Source organism: Arvicanthis niloticus, chromosome 9 (genome assembly GCF_011762505.2).
Source record: "Arvicanthis niloticus isolate mArvNil1 chromosome 9, mArvNil1.pat.X, whole genome shotgun sequence".
NCBI classification, from domain to species: domain Eukaryota; kingdom Metazoa; phylum Chordata; class Mammalia; order Rodentia; family Muridae; genus Arvicanthis; species Arvicanthis niloticus.
The window spans coordinates 62,681,815-62,699,765 of record NC_047666.1 but is presented as its reverse complement, the minus strand read 5'-3'; the positions used below and the strand labels follow the sequence as shown (position 1 = coordinate 62,699,765).

Here is a 17,951-nt window from a genome sequence, read left to right as displayed (position 1 = left end):
AGATATCAAAACCCACAACTAATTAGAAAAGATAGGAAAGGACCCTACATACTCATTAAAGAAAAAATACACCGAGTATATTAAAAATTTAAGCATTATGCATCAAAAACAACATCCAATTAAATAGAAGAAACAGTGCTATAGCCAAGATAACATATCACCCCAACACAGTGAGAGTGAATGACACTACCAACTCCTAACTCCATAACTCAAATGGACTTAATAAACATCTATAAAACATCCCACATAAACACTAAAAAATTTACTATGCTCTCAGCCTCTAATAGAAGTTTCTTCAAAATTAACCACATCTTAGGATATAACATGTGGTTATAATATTTTAAGAACACTAATTATTCTTCCAGAGGTCCTAAGTTCAAATCCCAGCAACCACATGGTGGCTCACAACCTTCTGTAATGGGATCCGATGCCCTCTTCTGGTGTGTCTGAAGACAGCTACAGTGTACTCGTATAAATACAATAAATAAATCCTTTTTTTATTAAAACACCCTAAGTCCTGCCTGTCTGCCATGGATGACAGCTGGATACCAGTAAACAGACAGATATGGCAGAAAGCACGCAAACTCATGGAATCCGAACAACTCACAGCCGGTTGAGAGGAAACTGCATGAGGGCAAAAGTCACGAGAAAAGGCGACCACGCTGAGCTGGATGAAGTTCAAACATGGCGACCTCACTTGTGTGCGGCGCTGTGCTGGCAGCTCCATGATGCGTCCACGGCTCGAAGTGCTTCATCAAAACACTGGTGTGATGTCATTTTAATAACTCCAGGATGCATTTGAAAGTGTGAGAAGCCTAAAAAAGAACAAGGCCAGCAAAGAGCACACAGGAGGAAATCATCAAAGTTAGGGCAAAAATAAACAAAACAGAAGCAAACAAACCGGAAACAACAAAGAATCAGTGATTCTTTGAGGAAAACCCGATCCGTTTAACAAACGTTTGACCAAATTAATTTTTAAAAATGGAGAATGGAGATACTAATTACTAAAGTTAGAGATGAAAAATGGAGACACAATGGAGGGGACCTCAATTTGGAAAATGACTCCATAAGATCCAGCTGTAAAGGGCTGGAGAGATGGCTCAGTGGTTAATTGAATTAACTTATATATAATTGACTTATATTTATATTATATAATTGACTTATATTCAATTCCCAGAAACCACATGGTGGCTCACAACCATCTGTAATGGGATCTGATGCTGTCTTCTGGTGTGTCTGAAGACAGTGGCAGTGTACTCACATATATAAAATAAAATTTTAAAAAATCCAGCTATAAGGCATTTTATTTATTTATTTACTTATGTAGCAAGTGCTGTGCCGCCAACCAGTCCCCCATGATTACCAATTGATGGGGAGGACCCAGCCCATTGTGAGTGTTGCCATCCATGGGCTGCTGGCCCTGAGTCCTGTAAGAAAACAGGCTGAGGAAGACAGTAAACAGCAGCCCTCCATGGCCTCTGCATCTTCTCCTGCCTCCAGGATCCTGCCCTGCTGGAGTTCCTGTCCTGCCATCCTTCAGTGAGCGACTATGATGTGGAAGCCTCTCCTCCCTAAGTTTCTTCTGGTCACGGTGTCCATCACAGAAACAGTAACCCAAACGAGGACCGTGATTCTAGGTTGGAGATGTTTACATGCTGACTGTGAACAATTATAATATCTCGAGGAACCATGACAACTAAACATAAACCTTTCTTAGACTTACAGGAAGTGTTTAAGTAATTAGGGAGTTTTTTTTCTCACTAGAGTTAGATGTCTGACTAATGGCAATATACTCTTATAATACCAGCATTCAGGAGGCTGAAGCAGGAAGGTCAAGTGTTCACAGACAGCCTAAGCTACCCAGGAAGTTGAAGCTAACCTTGGCTACATTGCAAGGCTATGTCGAAGAAGATACCGCCCTGTCATGCACCTAAATGCTTAAAAAGAAAAATCAAATATATTGGATGTTAAATTTAGATGAGCGATTTAAAATATTTAAGAGATTCCCGTGGACTATATTTATAGTGGAGCTTAAACTGTTCAAGCTGAGTTAATAAAATTTTAATTTTAAGAAGGATGAATGGGAACGAAGCATAGTGGTGAGCTGTGGAGCCAATCGGGGCTACATAGTGAGACCCTGTCTCAAACAAGAAAGAAAGAAAAGAAAGCTAGATGTGCAGACATGGTTCAGTGGTTATGTACAGAGGCTGTTACACAGCCACCTGAGCCTGGGGTTGAATCTCCAGCACACACGTTTGTAGAGCTTCATAATAGAATAACAAAATGCATAATTTGAACTTAAAAGGCATAAGGAACAGTAGAATGTTTAATCGATGAACAATAATCTATTATTTGTCTACAATGTCAGTAACTACTCACAGACCATTTTTCTGTTCTCTCTAATCTCAAACTATCCAAACAACTGGGCGCGGTGTGTGAATCTGTAGTCTCAGCACTTGGGAGGAAGAGGCAGGAAGCTAAGGAGGCAGTAAGTATTAAGTCACTAGACTACACAGAGAGCCCTTGTCTTAAAAATAAAAAGGATCGCCGGGCAGTGGTGGCACACGCCTTTGATCCCAGCACTTGGGAGGCAGAGGCAGGCAGATTTCTGAGTTCGAGGACAGCCTGGTCTACAGAGTGAGTTCCAGGACAGCCAGGACTACAGAGAAACCCTGTTTCAAAAAACCTAAATAAATAAATAAATAAATAAAAATAAAAAGGATCAGAAAACACACAGAAACTCACATAATCTCTTATTCGAGTCCCTTGCCAGTCTGCCACATCCTTTAGCACAGGAATGTGTTATTCACCCAGAAGTCTCCACACAGCTGACCCTGAAGTTTCCACTTTCCCACTCGGAAATCTAGGACGGGTGATGTTATGTTCCACCTGCCCGCCCCGTGCCTTGACCTCCCGGGTTCCTTTACTCTTTGCCTCACATTCTGCGTTCGTTCGTTCGGCTTTGTCTCAGGAACCCTGACTTCTCACGCTGCTCTCATGCCTGGAGGAGAAGGCAGGAGCTGGTGACTGACGCGTTCAGGGACATATTACCAGCACTGCCGGCCTGTATAGCTCACTACTCAACACCGTTGCTCACATGCTCCCTGGGAGGTGAGCATCAGCACCTCAGCACCGACTCACCCATCCTCCCCAGCCTACAACCCCTGTTCCTGCGGAGACAGACTCATTCAAAGACCTTGAGCAGCTAGCCCCACTAACGACTGAAGAACCAGAGGCCAAACAGACATTTACCTCAAATGGTCCAGGATTTCTTCAGATCTTTGCCATCTGACTGACCCTTGGTTCTTTCCTAGGGACTCCCACCTCAGCCCCCTCTGGCCTCATCTTGCTTGTGTCTACCATTTACAAACCTTCTCCCTAGGCAATAGGCTTAGGAAAATGCCCGTTCTGGTCTACCTTGTAGGTGAAAGAGAAGAGTCGGTTATCCAGTTTTGACATGAGCAAAGCATGAATAAACAAAGCTCCACAAAGTAAGCATTGATAAACCCGATATACGTTAGCCGGGCACGGCGGCATACACCTGAAGTGTCAGGACTTGGGCTATCCTCAGCTCAATATACTGAGTTTGAGGTCAACCTAGGCTACCTCAAAACAAAAAAAAAAAGTTAAGAAAATGAGAAAAGAAACATCACCTCAGTTCGTGCCCTCTATGGGAGTTCCTGTCCCTTCAGAAGGAGCTAGCTAAAATTCTACAGGAATGAAGGGTCAGAGGTGGCATCTAGAAGGAATGAGAGAGCTCTGTAGACCCAAACTTACACTTCTACTCAAACTTCCCTGGGGCCAGGGAGCCCTCAGAAAGGAAGGCAGTGTGGGGACAATTAGTCAGACACGTTTTTCCTCTGTGTCACAGGATCTAACTTGCCATCTATGACTTCAGAAGTTACGTGACAGCAGCACTCGGGTGTCACAACAACACACCTACGCACCTTGCTGCTACCTTCCTGCCCCGTGGAGAAAACAGCTGCCTTCTTCAAAAGTCAACATGCAGCCAGACACTGTGCTGCTTGTACACCTCGGCGCTTGGGAGGGAGACGCAGGGAATTAAAGGTTGTCTTCCACTACACAGTCAGGCTGAGGACAAAACGACAGGAGACCCTGTCGAAATAGATAGATAAGCAACATAAGCAACGGATAATTTGAAATTAGCTGGGTGCAGTATCACATCTATAACCTTAGTGCTTAGGAGTAGACAAAGGAGAATTCGGCACCCAAGGTCATTCTTGGCTACAAAATCAATTTGGTGCCATCCTGCAATACATGAGACACTGGTTTTTAAATGAATGAATGAGTGAATGAATGAATGAGTGAATGAATAATAAATAAATCTAAGGAACCAGGCATGGTGGTGCAGATCTTTAATCCCAGCACTGGGGAGGCAGAGGCAGGCAGATCTCTGTGAATTCAAAGTCAGCCTGGTCTGCAAATGGAGTTCCAGGACAGGTAGGACTCTGTTACACAGAGAAACCCTGTCTTAAAACAAAACAAACAAACGAGATCAAACTAGAAGGGGGGTGAATTCCATTTACAGTAGCATCAGAAAGATTCAAACCTTACCAAGAAACTCAACAAATAAATTGTAAGACTTCTACAGTGAAAAAAAAATCACAAAACAGTGTTTAAAAGCATTAATAAGTACTAAATCAATCAGAAGATTTGGTATTCGTGGATTAGAAAACCTAACAGTGTTACGGTGGTAATTCTGCCAAGTCCCACTTGTGGATCAAGGAATAAAAATTCCAGATTCCCCTTTCTGCCAAAATGAAATTGATCCTAAAATTTATATGACAATTCAAGAGGCACAGAGTAGCATAGAAAATTATTTTGGAGAGACCGGAAAGATGCTTCAGCAAATAAAGACATACGCCACCAAGCCTGACAACCTGCATTCAATCCCTGAGACCCACAATGGCAGAAGAAGAGCATCTACTTCTGTAAATTGACCTCTGGCCTCCACATACGTGCCTTGATACACTCCCACACACAAAATGAATGAACAAATTAGTGTAAAAATGTTATTTCAGAAAAGGCCAAAAACCACAAACTCATACTTTCCAGTTTCTTTTCCTTTCTGTTTTGAGACAGATCTCACTATGTAGCACAGGCTGAACTTTTACTTACAGTAAACCTCCTGCCTCTGCCACCTTACTGCTGGGATTATATAGGCATGCAGTACCACCCCCAGTTTATACTTTTTGATGTCAAAACTCACTATAAAACTACAGTGATCAAAACTGTGGGACCGACATAAAGATGGACACAGATTAATGGTATAAAACTGAGAGTCCAGAAATCAAGCCACAGACTAACTGATGGTTACCAAGACTCCTCAGTGTGAGAAGGGTAGTCTTCTTCTTCCGACTTGAGCACTGAGACAACTGTGTGGCAGGGAAATACAAGAATTAAAACTACAAAGCCGTGAGAAGGAAACAGGTGGCAACCTCTGTGACCCTAGATTAGGCAACAGTTTCCTAAGTGCACCACCAAAAGAATAAGCAACAAAGGAAAAAATAGATCACTACAACTCGAGATCTAAAACGTTCACACATCAAAAGATAGCACCTGAGGGAGGACGGGGAGAGGGCAGAGAGGGCTGAGTGGCAGGAAGTATTCATTTAGGGATATTATTATTATCATTATCATGAGTGTGGGGAAGGTGTTGGAGTGCATATACACCCGTACAAATACACACGTGCATTTGCATGCCGTAACATGCATGTGAGGTCAGAGGACAACCTTTACACTGTGTGCGCACGCGTGTGCGTGCATGCATGCGTGCATGTGCGTGTGTGTTCGTGTGTGCCACCACAGCCAATCTTTAAAATGTGTTCTTATTTATGTGTGTCAATGTGTGCCTGCTTGTCAGTATGCGCCCCATGTGCATGCAGTGTCCACAGAGACCATAAGAGGGCATCAGATCCCTTGGCACCTGATGGGGGTGCTGGGAATTGAAGCAGGGTCCTCTGCAAGAGCTGCAAGCACTCTGAACTGCTGAGCCTTCGCTCCAGCCCTGAGAGGACAACTTTTGAGTGTCAGCTCTCTCTTCACCTTGTTGCAGCAGGATCCCTTTTGTTGTTTCTGCTGTTTTGTGCACTCCAGGCAGTTGGCTGAGAGCTTCCTGGCAATGTCTGTCTCTCCTGCCATTAGCAGTGAATGCTGGGAGCACAGATATGTCAGGTGTTTTTGTGTGGCTTCCAGGAGCTTGTTACGTTTGTGTTGAGTACCTCACCCGTCCCAGTTCTTCCCTTCCCTTCTTCACACTCAATAAGGATTTAGTACTTAGCATACATTAAGGGAAAAAAAAACCTTGCTGGGCGGTGGTGGCGCACACCTTTAATCCCAGCACTTGGGAGGCAGAGGCAGGCAGATTTCTGAGTTCGAGGCCAGCCTGGTCTACAGAGTGAGTTCCAGGACAGCCAGGGCTACACATAGAAACCCTGTCTCGAAAAAACAAAAAACAAACAAACAAAGAAAAAAAACCTTTTTGTCACAGTTATGAAAAAGACAAATAATCCAATTTTTTGAATTATCTATTAACAAAATATTAACAATATTTATTGATAATACTAATAATTAATAACATGTTAATATCATTTTAAATAATAATATATAACAGAAAATATTATTAGCAAAAATAAATCAACAAAAATTCAATAAACTTTTTCAGAAATATATACAAATGGCCCCTAAGTACTTAGGACCATGTACATTAGTAGTCTCCTAGAAAAGCAAATCAAAACCAAACTGACATACTACTTATGTCAACTGTTCCCAGTTGACATAATTCTTTTCTTTTTCCGTTTTTGTGTGTGTGATGTGTGTGTGAATGTTTGCTTGTGTGGCGGCACATGCGTAGGCGGCTGCAGGTGCAAAAGGGTGTGCACGCATAAGGAGGCCTAATGATAATGCCTAGAACCACAATCATTCTCTCGCCTTGTTTGTTGAGTCAGGGTGTCTCAGTCAAACCTAGAATCCGCCAAGATAGCTAGGGTTGCTTGCTAGCTTGCTCGGGGGATCCTGTGTCTCTACTTTCTAAGTCTGGAATTATAGGCAGGCCATAGTGTACACCTGGTATCAACCTGTTGCTGGAGATCTAACTCATGCCCGCACCCTTGAAAGGTAAGCACTTTAACCACTGAGAACCACCCCCCCAGCCCCGACGGCTATACATTTTGAGTGACATAAATTAACATGTTGTCAAGCACAGTAGAAAATGGAGCTCTCGTGAGCTGCCAGTGAAGGCGTAAACGATACAGCTGCTGTGGAAAACCCAGCTATCGTATTGGCAAGAGCTCATGACATCAGCTTGACAGGAGGCGAGCTCACCCGTGAAACAAACCTTTAAGGACACTTCTGAGTGGGTTTTTAGATCAGGTTAGCTGAGGTAAGAGTCCTGGGTACCAGAACAAAAAAGGGAAAATCAAGTGGGACAACAGCATCCAACTCCCAACTTCCCTCCTTGATGGACTGGACCCCTCTTGAACTGTGAGCCAAAAGAATCTCTTCCTCCCTTCTGCTAGTTTTGGAAAATACCACAGCAAAGCAATGAGAATATCAGTATGAAGAAGTGGACCGCTGCCATGACAAAGCCCACCACCTGGTCCGTTGTAAGCCCTTGACACGGCTTTGCCAGAAGACCATGGGAGAGCTTGCAGCTTTACACTATAGAAACTTTAGAATATTATAAACAGACTTTACTGCGCCATCCTGGCAGGAGTGCCGAAGACAAGAATACCAGAAGAAATCCAGACAACAGAGGCCCAGTTCCGGGGGTTTCAGAGGAAACAAGGACTTTATCAGAAACTGACCAGGAGTCCATTCCTGATCCATTCTACAAAGAACCTGGGCTGTAATCTGCCCGTGCCTTGAGGATATGAGTGAGGCTGAATTCAAAAGTAACTGACTAATCTGTTTGACAGAGGATATTTCAAAAACAGGATAACATTCAGACTGTGCCGTGCTTACCGCTTACCGCCCTTATCCAGTGAGCGAGGGAGAGGTAAGTGGAAAAGAGAGATATGAAGGTGTGGGGAAAGAAGAGAGTTTCAAGTTGCAGACAAGGTAGGTGCTGAGAAAGTATCTGTAATGGTTAAAGAGATATTAGCACCATTAAAGGGAAACCTTGAACAGCCAAGCAGTGGTGGCACACGCCTTTAATCCCAGCACTTGGAGGCAGAGGCAGGTGGATTTCTGAGTTCGAGGCCAGCCTGGTCTACAGAGTGAGTTCCAGGACAGCCAAAGCTACACAGAGCCCTTTTCTCCTTGCTTCCTGCCCACCATGAGGTGAGCAGTTCTGATCCAGCATACCACAGTGTTCTGCCTCAGAGAGCAGAGGCCCAGAAACAACAGAATCACTGTGCCACGGATCAAAGCCTCTGAACTGTAAGCGGAACTAAATTCTTCCTGATTTTCTTTTTGGCATTGGGAATTGAACCTAGTGTTGCAGGTGAGGATTTGAATCTGTGGCCATCCACTCAAGTTCCCAGATCTTTGTGTCTGAGGGCAAAGCATTGGGCCAGCAAGGGGCACATGGTTAGAAATAGAAACAGACAGATTATTAGAACAAGAAAGCGCTTCTGAGAGTTGGGCTGGGCTGGTGAACGGAGGGAAAGCTTGTTCTCTGAAGCACCGGGTCATGAAATCGGCAGCCATTTTTAGGTCATCTACATAGTTCCTACCTGTCCCAATTCACATAAGGCGGGCTTTCTAGGGATGCTCTGTTTGTTGTGTGTAGCCCAGTGGGGAAGGACTTCCAGTGATTGTCTGACAACTGGCTTCTTTCCTATGTTAATCTTGATGTAACTTTCACCAGTCCCCATGCATCTGAGACCTTTGGTGCTAAAAATTGGGGGTGGGGGTGGACACAGAGGGTGATGATGAATTAATCTTCTACAGCTACTTTCATGTTGGATGAGGTGCAGTCACTGTTTAAGAGGGACCACGAGCTCATCTATCTACTGCTAAAGAGAAGCACTGTTCAGTGGTAGGCGCAGCACTGATTAGAACCCCTGCATTGTAGGGACTTTAGTTTCAAGTTGTTACATGGCTTAGAAGACACAAATGTTACAAAATCGGGAATACAAGATGGAAGCAAGAGTAAGAATTACACCAATGAAAGAGCGCAGAAGGCCTGAGTTCCGGGGAAGCCATGCTTGTAACTTTAAAAATTTTAATCTTTATTTTTAATGATGGCTTTTTAAACATTTTAACCTCTCTTGTAACCCACCTCCTACCAGAGATAGTGGAAAAGAAAGGATGGGGGTGGTAGGGGAGGTGGGAGGAGGACCTGTTTAAAAAGGGGTTTTGGAGCAACTCCCATCTGTGTTGTCTGGAAATCAGCAGTTCAGTTCATAGGTCAGCAGCTGCAGCTCGATCCACTCACAAACACTTCAGTTGGCTAGAGTCGGGATAGCAAACATGAATCAGCAGCGGTAGCACTACCCAGCAGAGACAGCCAGGCCTCAGCCTCAGCTCAAGTCAGCAAAAGGGACCAGAATGAAGACCAGGAGAAGTTTTCAGCACACACACACACTCATGCCACAGAGTCACAGAGTTCATGTAGAGGTTAGAGGACATCTTACAGGAGTTGGGTTTTCTCCTTCTATGTAGATCCCCAGAATCAAATTGTTGGCCTTGGTAGAAATCATCTTTACCCACTCTTGCTGGACCTACTTTTTATTTTATTTTATTTTATTTTATTTTTGAGGTTTAGGTTAAACGGAGAGCAGAAGCAGTTAAGTGTTCCTAACTGCTGAGCCAGTCTCTGCAGTCCTAAAGTGGCCATTTAAAAGACTTTAACCCACAGAGACACATAAATGAACCTTGACCTTGTTCTCTAAGTAGTCAAAGTCTTGAAAAGAAAAGCAACAGAAAGAAAGCATAAGCAAGTATCTTAGTAAAGCGCAGAGACTTGATCATTTAAAACGTACATACACTTTCCCCACAGGGGCCTGGTGTGCTATGCTTGCAAACATGCCTTTTTGTAGTGGATGCAGTTTGTTGCCTGTATGGGTTGCCCTAAGAGACCTTGGAGACAATTTTCAGGCAGTCCCAACTTTCTGATCTCAAAGCTGCCCCGACTCAGGCTCCAGACAGGTATATGTGGTGCCTTTGGGAAACCGCAGGGAACTGTGGCCAGGGTTCACACTGGCCAGGTCATCCTGTCCATCTGCATGAAGCTGCAGAATAAGGAACATGTGACCAAGGCTCCTCGGAGAGTTCAAGCTCCCTGGCCACCAGAAGACCCATATCTCAAAGAAGCGGGCTTCACTAGGTTTAATGCAGTTGAATTTGAAGACATGGTTGCTGAGAAGCAGTTCAGCCCTACGGGCTGTGGGGTCAAATACATCCCCAGCTGTGGTGTCCTGGACGAGTGCCGGTTCCTGCATTCCTGATGTGCCCCGTGTTCTCATGTACCCCACCAAATCATGTCAGTAATAAGTCTCACATCCAGTCTGGAAAAAAAAAAAAAACTGTACACACACCACAAACCAGTTGTTGAAGTGCGCAGTGTCATAACAATATTCACAACAAACTATGTTAATTACCCCATGAACAAAGTTAGGCCATCTGAACACTGACAAAATGTATGGATATTTCATATGGACAAAGCAGAGAAATCCTTCAGAAGTCTCTCTACATACAGGTAACAGGCCAGTCATCTTTTAAGTGTTTGTCTCAAGCTCGCTCAGCTAGGACAACTCAGTTGTCTTTGAGTGACAGCCACAGGCAGCCCCTCCCACTGCAGGAGGCTCTGGTGGGTCTGTCTACCTTTCAGTGATATTTTGTTTTTTGTTTTGTTTTGTTTTTCTGTCTTTCAGAAGCTTCCAGAGCCTGAGTTGCTCTCTGGTACTTGGGGCTTCCTTGTTCTTTCTCTAAAGCTCCCTGCCTGCCACGTGGTCGCGTGGTCATGCAGCACTTATCTGTCACATGGCTGCTGGCGTCTGCCATGTGGCCAACCTCCATGCCAGCTTAACCCAGACTGAATGACTTTCTCTTTCCTCTCTCCATTGCCAAGATCTATACTCTGCTCACTCTGGGGCTTTTCTTTTTAAGTCTTAATAAAATTGTCCTTGAGCGTCAAAAAAAAAAATGTTTTTTAAAAGAAAGATATGAGCTATCCACCTTGTAAATCCTGTAGCAAGAGTTCCTCGACCTCAGTTTCCAGAATTAACAGTTGGGAGTGTCCGACTCTGCCACACTCTTCTCCACCTGGGTGACTGTGAATTAGGTCAGATTGGGTTGGAACACCCACCCACCAATGAGAGGAAACACAGTTTCCACCTACATAGGACAGCTGTCCCATGACCTTCTCACCCTGCTGGGCTGGCTTACTGTTGGCATTACTGCACACCTTTTGCAAAGCTGGGCAGGACACTGCCTTGCCCAATTACTTTCGTTTGGACATCTGGCGCTAACTCTTTTCCAACAGTCAACATAATCTGGCCTGACTTAGGTAATGTCCCAGCTATTTTGGGGATTTGGTTCTTTTCAGTCCCAAATTTACAGTTGACTAATAAATTTCTATATTTTTATTAGCTTCCCCACCCCCAAGGAAAATAGAGAGAGAGAGAGAGAGAGAGAGAGAGAGAGAGAGAGAGAGAGAGAGAGAGAAGCACCACTCTTATATGTTAGAACTCAGACCAGATACTGCTCAGGTCATGCCATGTGTCTCCCAGCTCCTACATAGCTGCTTCTGCATGCCCCAGGTTCACAGACAGCTGGGGGGGGGGGCGCCTACCTGTGACATGCCAAATATGGAGTCACCAACCACGTGACATGGAACCTCCTCCCCTCCCAAGTAAACTAAGGAAGCCTCTGTTCTTCCACCTGGACTACTAGAGTACTCCCCAGAACGTGTGTGTGTGTGTGTGTGTGTGTGTGTGTGTGTGTGTGTGTGTGTGCGCGTGTGTGCGCGCGTGCACACCAGCTATCTGTCTGTCACTGGCGTTGAATTCTCAAAGCCTTTGCCATGCTGTCTCCTGTGTCATTTACATATCTTCCAACAAAGCTCTTACCCAAAAGTCAACCTGTCTCAGCATCCCCTTGAACCCCAAACCCAAGACTTTTCACTATATGTATTAATACAACCCCTAAAACATTCCTAAGCATTTGTGTTCATGAATGAATACACATCACACACATTTCAAATTAACTATGCCAAGAATAGTGATTTTACTGTTCAATGAGTTTGAAAATATTCAAGAGGCTGGAGAGATGAGATGGATTTACTGGTTAACAGGGCTTGCTTGTCTTTCCGTGGACCCAAGTTCTGGGCCCCACATCCATACAGGGCACCACAAAACCACCTCTGTCTTCAGCTCCAGGGAGTCCCAGTGCCTTCTCCTGAACTCCACGGGTGCACAGTCATACACACATATAGATGAATAAAAACAATTATTTTTTAAAACTCCAAACTCCAGTGACCAGAGGTTTGCAACTCAGTTATTCTCAGAAATACTAAGAGCAATTTAATTTTTACCCCATGCTAATTAGTTAGCTATCCTACATTTAGAAAAGATAAGTCCACTAGAATTCTCTCTAGGCAGCATCCGATTATACAGACATACTGTTTCCTGTGCTTACAGAAATCACAACAGAGAGCACAACAACCTTGCTTCTTTGTCTCAAATGGTTCAACAGAACCCTAAGGGTTCAACAGAGGAGAACCCCAAAAGACCAACACACTTCAACATTCCCTGTAATGTGGTAGAAATGTAATGTGCTAATAACTCAAGAGGACTAATTTGCTCAAAGGAGCTGCCAAATTAACAAAGATTGCCATACACAGAGCACAGTACCCCCAAAGATCTGAGCAGGACCTCAATAACACAGAATTAAAGACAAAGCAGAGGCTGAAATGGCACCAAAAACAAAGAAATTAAAAAAAAAAAAAAAAAAAAAAAAAAAAAAAAAAAAAAAAAAAAACAGCTCAAAGGGGACCCCAAACTATAAGAAGACAAACACCTGAGAGCTTACCAAAGGTCAGACTTTCTCAAGCACCCAAAACAAAGTCCAGACATCTCTTTCTCTGCTTTACCAAATTGGGGGCGGGACACCTGAGAGTGGATGAAGTGGAAAGGTAAGAAAATAAGATGGTTTCAGTCACTGGGTGGGACTGGCTAATGTTTCTTCTCCATCTGGGGTCAAGTGGGTAATGCCCACAATATGTCTTTTCTCCTGGCCATAGTATATCAGAGCCTGAGCCCGGACAGCCCTAATAACCTAGGCTTGGCCACCCACCCTCCACAGGCCAATTAAACTCACAAGTAATAGTGAAAAGCAGAAAAGGGACATTGATTCAGTGAGGCCCCATTAGGAAGAACAAAGGGTTCCAGCAACACCCAGGTCTATTTTTGTGGTCCTCATGTGAGGTTCAGACTTAACTAGAGAAACAGGTCCTGACCAAGATACTGTCCCATCCATCACTGACAAATTGTTGTCTCTAATCTCCTCTGCAAGATGGTCTGAGTTCTCAGAATTGTGTAAGATCTCTTTCCCAAAATCACGTTCCTCTTCTGCCTGGCACCAAGCTCCAGTCTTCATTCTCAGGCATAAGATTCCTGGGAAATTCCAGTTTCATGGGGGATCCATTATTTATAGTCTGGTAGCCAAAAAGAGGGGTAAGAGTGTGTGTTTCCTTAGAATATCTTTTTTCATATCAGGAAGATCACACAAACATGAGGAGGACTGGATCAAAAGAGAGGCTATCTGTGCTATGCAGTGCTGGGACACAGGGAGGCTACCCAAGATGTTTGGAGCCTCGTGAACCCTTGATGCCAGGTATAGAGAGACAGGAGTTGGTGTCCGCCACGGACCACCCCAGTCGGGTATGGGAGTCCCTGGGATGAGAGTCCTCGAAGGCTAGGTGGGTAAGGATTCAGCAGTGACAAACAGAAACAAACACAGAGGCAGTTTGAATCTGAGTGCATTTTACAGCTCTCAAGCAAGGATTTTTATACATAGAAAAATACAAATATTATAACTCTTAGGAGATGTATTCAGGAAAGCAATGATTATTATCATTTGACACAGTAAAGCACAAGAATCATCCAAGCCTATCAACTCTGAAAAGATATGTTCAATAAATCGCAAATAGGACAGGTAATATATTATTATTTGACATAATAAAAATCATTCAAGTGTTATGACTCTGAAGGGATGTGTTCAGTGAGGCAACCATCCAAGGCAAGTGGCAAATCTCCAAGAGCAGGTTAATAAATCTTTATGATCAACTATTATTTAACATCTAATACCAGCCGGGCGGTGGTGGCGCACGCCTTTAATCCCAGCACTTGGGAGGCAGAGTGCAGGCGGATCTCTGAGTTCGAGGCCAGCCTGGTCTCTGAGTTCGAGGCCAGCCAGGGCTACACAGAGAAACCCTGTCTCGAAAAAACAACAACAACAAAAAAATCTAACACCTGATTTTTTAATAAATCTTTAACACACAAATTTAAACTATTTTAATTCTTTCTATTTAAGGCTTTCTTTACCATATACCAAAGCCCTCCTCTAATGACACACATATAGCCATATGAAATTTTATTGTTGGGGAAGTTTTTATTTATCATAATACTATTATGTAACTTTGTAAATGATTATAAAGTAAAGCATTGGTTTCCCCGGAGGCAAGGTCATGTTAGTGACCCCATCTCAAGGGATGGTTTCTTACCCATTTTTCTCTGCTTAAGATCATAGCCTAGGCTATCAGGAACATGTCATAAATAAGAAAAGGAATAAAAGAAAATAAAACATATACATTGCCATAAGAACTACAACTCAATGTTTTGTTCTGGGCAAGAGTTCCACAACCGGCTCCAGGAGGCTTCCTTCTTTTGAAGCTTTCACCTCAGTCTGTGGAACTTGTCATACAGATTCTCCTGGGGTTGGTGTGGTGTGCCACCATGCTGCTCCATGCTGAGCCTTGCTTTGACCTGATCTTTCCTTTCTATGTCCCCATTCCTCCTTGTTTCTTATGTGGAATGTTTCTTATGTGTCATTGTATACTGGAACCTTGTAACTTGTTTTTTTTTTTTATTATATAGGAGAAACTTTAGACTTCTGAAAAGTGTTGGGGTTCCTATAGAAACGTTTGGTGATAGATGGAATTCATTTTATAAAATGGCTTTGTGATTATAGGGACAAAAGCGGGAAAGTTTTGGCTTAAAAGTTATATATCTGGGTGTCATTTTGTCAAGGGCTGGACTTGCAGTGGCCGACACTGAAGTTGACAAGATCTAGACTCCCTTAAGAGGAGAATCTCTGAACTTGTTCTTGAGATAATTTTTAGGTTGGATTAACTGGGGTGGTTTGAATGAGAAGCATCCCCCATAGGGTTGGGTGTTTGAATGCTCAGTCTCCAGTTGGTGGTGCTGTGTGAGGAAGATTAGGAGGTATAGTCTTGGTATAGAAAATATGTCACGGTTGGGGGTGGGTTTGAGACTTTGAGGTTTAAAAGTCACTCTCCCTTCCCAGTTCTCTCTCTACCCCCTTCTGACTGCAGTTAGTGAAGTGAGTCCTTGGTTCTCAGCTTTCACCTCTGGCTGCCAAGACTGATGCTTGCTGCCATACTGTCTCCACCTTTATGGACCCTAAACCTCTGGAACCACAAGCCCCAATCAATCCTTCCTTCTATAAGTTTCCTTGGTCATGGTGTTTAATCACAGCAATAGAAAAGTAGCTGATACACATAGGAAGACCAGCCCTAAATGTGGGCAGCACCATCCATGGAGTCCTGACCTTCGTAATAGGACAAAGCAAGAGGGTCACAGCACCTAGCTTCTGTTCACTGCTCCATGCAGTGGGGCTGTTAAGTATTCCATTATGGCAATGAAAAGAGTGACTCACACATCCCATGAGCCAGCAATTCCTTTAGGCAGTCCCAAGAGAGTTAAAAAGACATCCACACAAAAACCTGTGCATATTCTCATAACATGGCTTTATTTTTTAATTTTTTTTTTGCTTGGCAGTAAAAGAGTTGAATATGGGGCCTCATGTATGCTAGGTGTCAAGGTCAGTTTTTGTGAACTTGACACAAACCTAGGAGAAGGGATCTCAACTGAAGACTTGCCTCCATCAGACTGACCTGTGAGCGTGGCTGTGGGACATTTTCCTAATGGCTTGCTGATGTAAGAGGGCCCAGCCACTGGGGGAGGTGCTATGCCTGCCAGTGGACTGTATGAGAAGGCAGGCAGTTGAACAAGCCATGGAAGCAACCCAGGAAGCAGTGTCCCCCTCAACGCCCCTCCCCCCTGTATTTGTTTCTGTTCCTGCCTTGAGTTCCTTCCTTGGCTTCCCTTTCCTCCCCCAAGTTGCCTTTTGCAATGGTGTTAACCACAACAACAGAAAACAAACCAGGACATGAAGCAAGCACTCTTCCACTGACCGGTAACCCCAAACCCTCTGATAGAATTAAGGGTTAAAAAAAAAATTAAGTATCCACACAACGGAATATTACTCAAACATAAAAAAGAATGAGATTCTGAAACCGAATCCAGGGCCTGGAGCACATTAGGTAAAGTATTCTGCTGCTCAGCTGTGTCCTTGGACCATTAGCTTAGAAATGCAAGGCCCTAGGCTCTGTTCTAATAACACACACACACACATACACACACACACACACACACACGCAAACACACACACACGCAAACACACACACATGCAAACACACATACACACACACGAAAACACACATACACAAATTCACACATATACTCACATCAGACACTCACACTCACATTATCTCAATAAGAAAGAAAGCAGAGGAGAGCCCTCCCATCTGAGCTGAAAGTTGGTGCAGCCTTAAGGAAGGTATCAAGTGCTCAAGCAGGAGCTGGGAGCCACCCAAGTCCCAACTGTCACCTGACATGAGGTGAAGAACACAGCAGCCAGTCAGAGCTGAAGCCTCCGTGTTGCTAAGAGAGAAAAAGAACAGGTCCATTGCTTCTCCAGAAGCTTGTCTCGGACCAAGAGCATAGGTATCTATGAGACTGAAGCCCCGCTTCCTGCATCAGGAGAGCAGGACTTTTGTGGAGAAAGACCCACGAGTCCACCTCAGGATGCTCAAGGTGACCCAAGGATAGAAAGACATCAGTCACAACAAAGGAGCCACACACAGCCTCACCAGGAGCATGTGCGCCAAAACAAGACAACCTTCCCTTCTATTGAGCTGCTGGGGAGGCCTTTTAATATGGAAAATTGAGAGACACTGAGTGCTGTCATTGTGCAGAAGGCAGGAGGGAGCACTGGCAGAGCCACTTTGGGAGGCAACCTGAACTCTGTTCAAGAGCCGTGCCTAGCCTGTGATTCAGCAAGTCCTGTGCCCAGTTCTCAGACAGACACACTCCGGACTGTACAGGGAACTCAGTGTTCTGAAGGAACACCACATTCTGTAGTGAAAGGCTGGGAGAGGCCTCAGTGTTCACAGTAGGTAGGGTGACGCACCGTAGCCCTGCACGTGGGAGGTGGAGGTGTGAGGATTAGAGGTCTGTATTAGGGGCTCATCGCAAGTTTGAAGCTGGCCAGGCTCTGTGAGACCGTATCCTATACCCCAATCCCCCCAAAAGGCTCAGTACAAATATTTTCTAACAAAATGAGTAGTTCTGGGTATAAAATGAAGTGAACTATAAGACATATAATTACATTTAAAAGGCAAATCTGAAGAGTATATAGTGTACATCATTCATGATAATAAGATTACAAGGCTGGGGCCCTTGAGCACCCCACTTTGCAGGTGATGCACAAGATCAATAAAAGACTTCTTGTTGTTGTTATTGTTGGTTTTGTTTGTCCCTCTGAGCCACCTCTCCAGGCCCACTCCCACACATGTCATTTTGTTTTCTACAGTCTTATTTCTCAGATAAAGAAAACAAAATAAGGACACGTGTGGGAGTGAGCCTGGAGAGGTGGCTCAGCCATTGAGACACTAGCTGCTC

At 44.1% G+C, this 17,951-nt stretch overlaps 1 pseudogene; it reads left to right on the top strand.

The window, feature by feature from the left end:
* The first annotated feature begins 9,930 nt into the window (after positions 1-9,930).
* On the top strand, positions 9,931-10,057 carry LOC117715926 (small nucleolar RNA SNORA70; annotated as a pseudogene).
* The last annotated feature ends 7,894 nt before the right edge of the window (positions 10,058-17,951 follow it).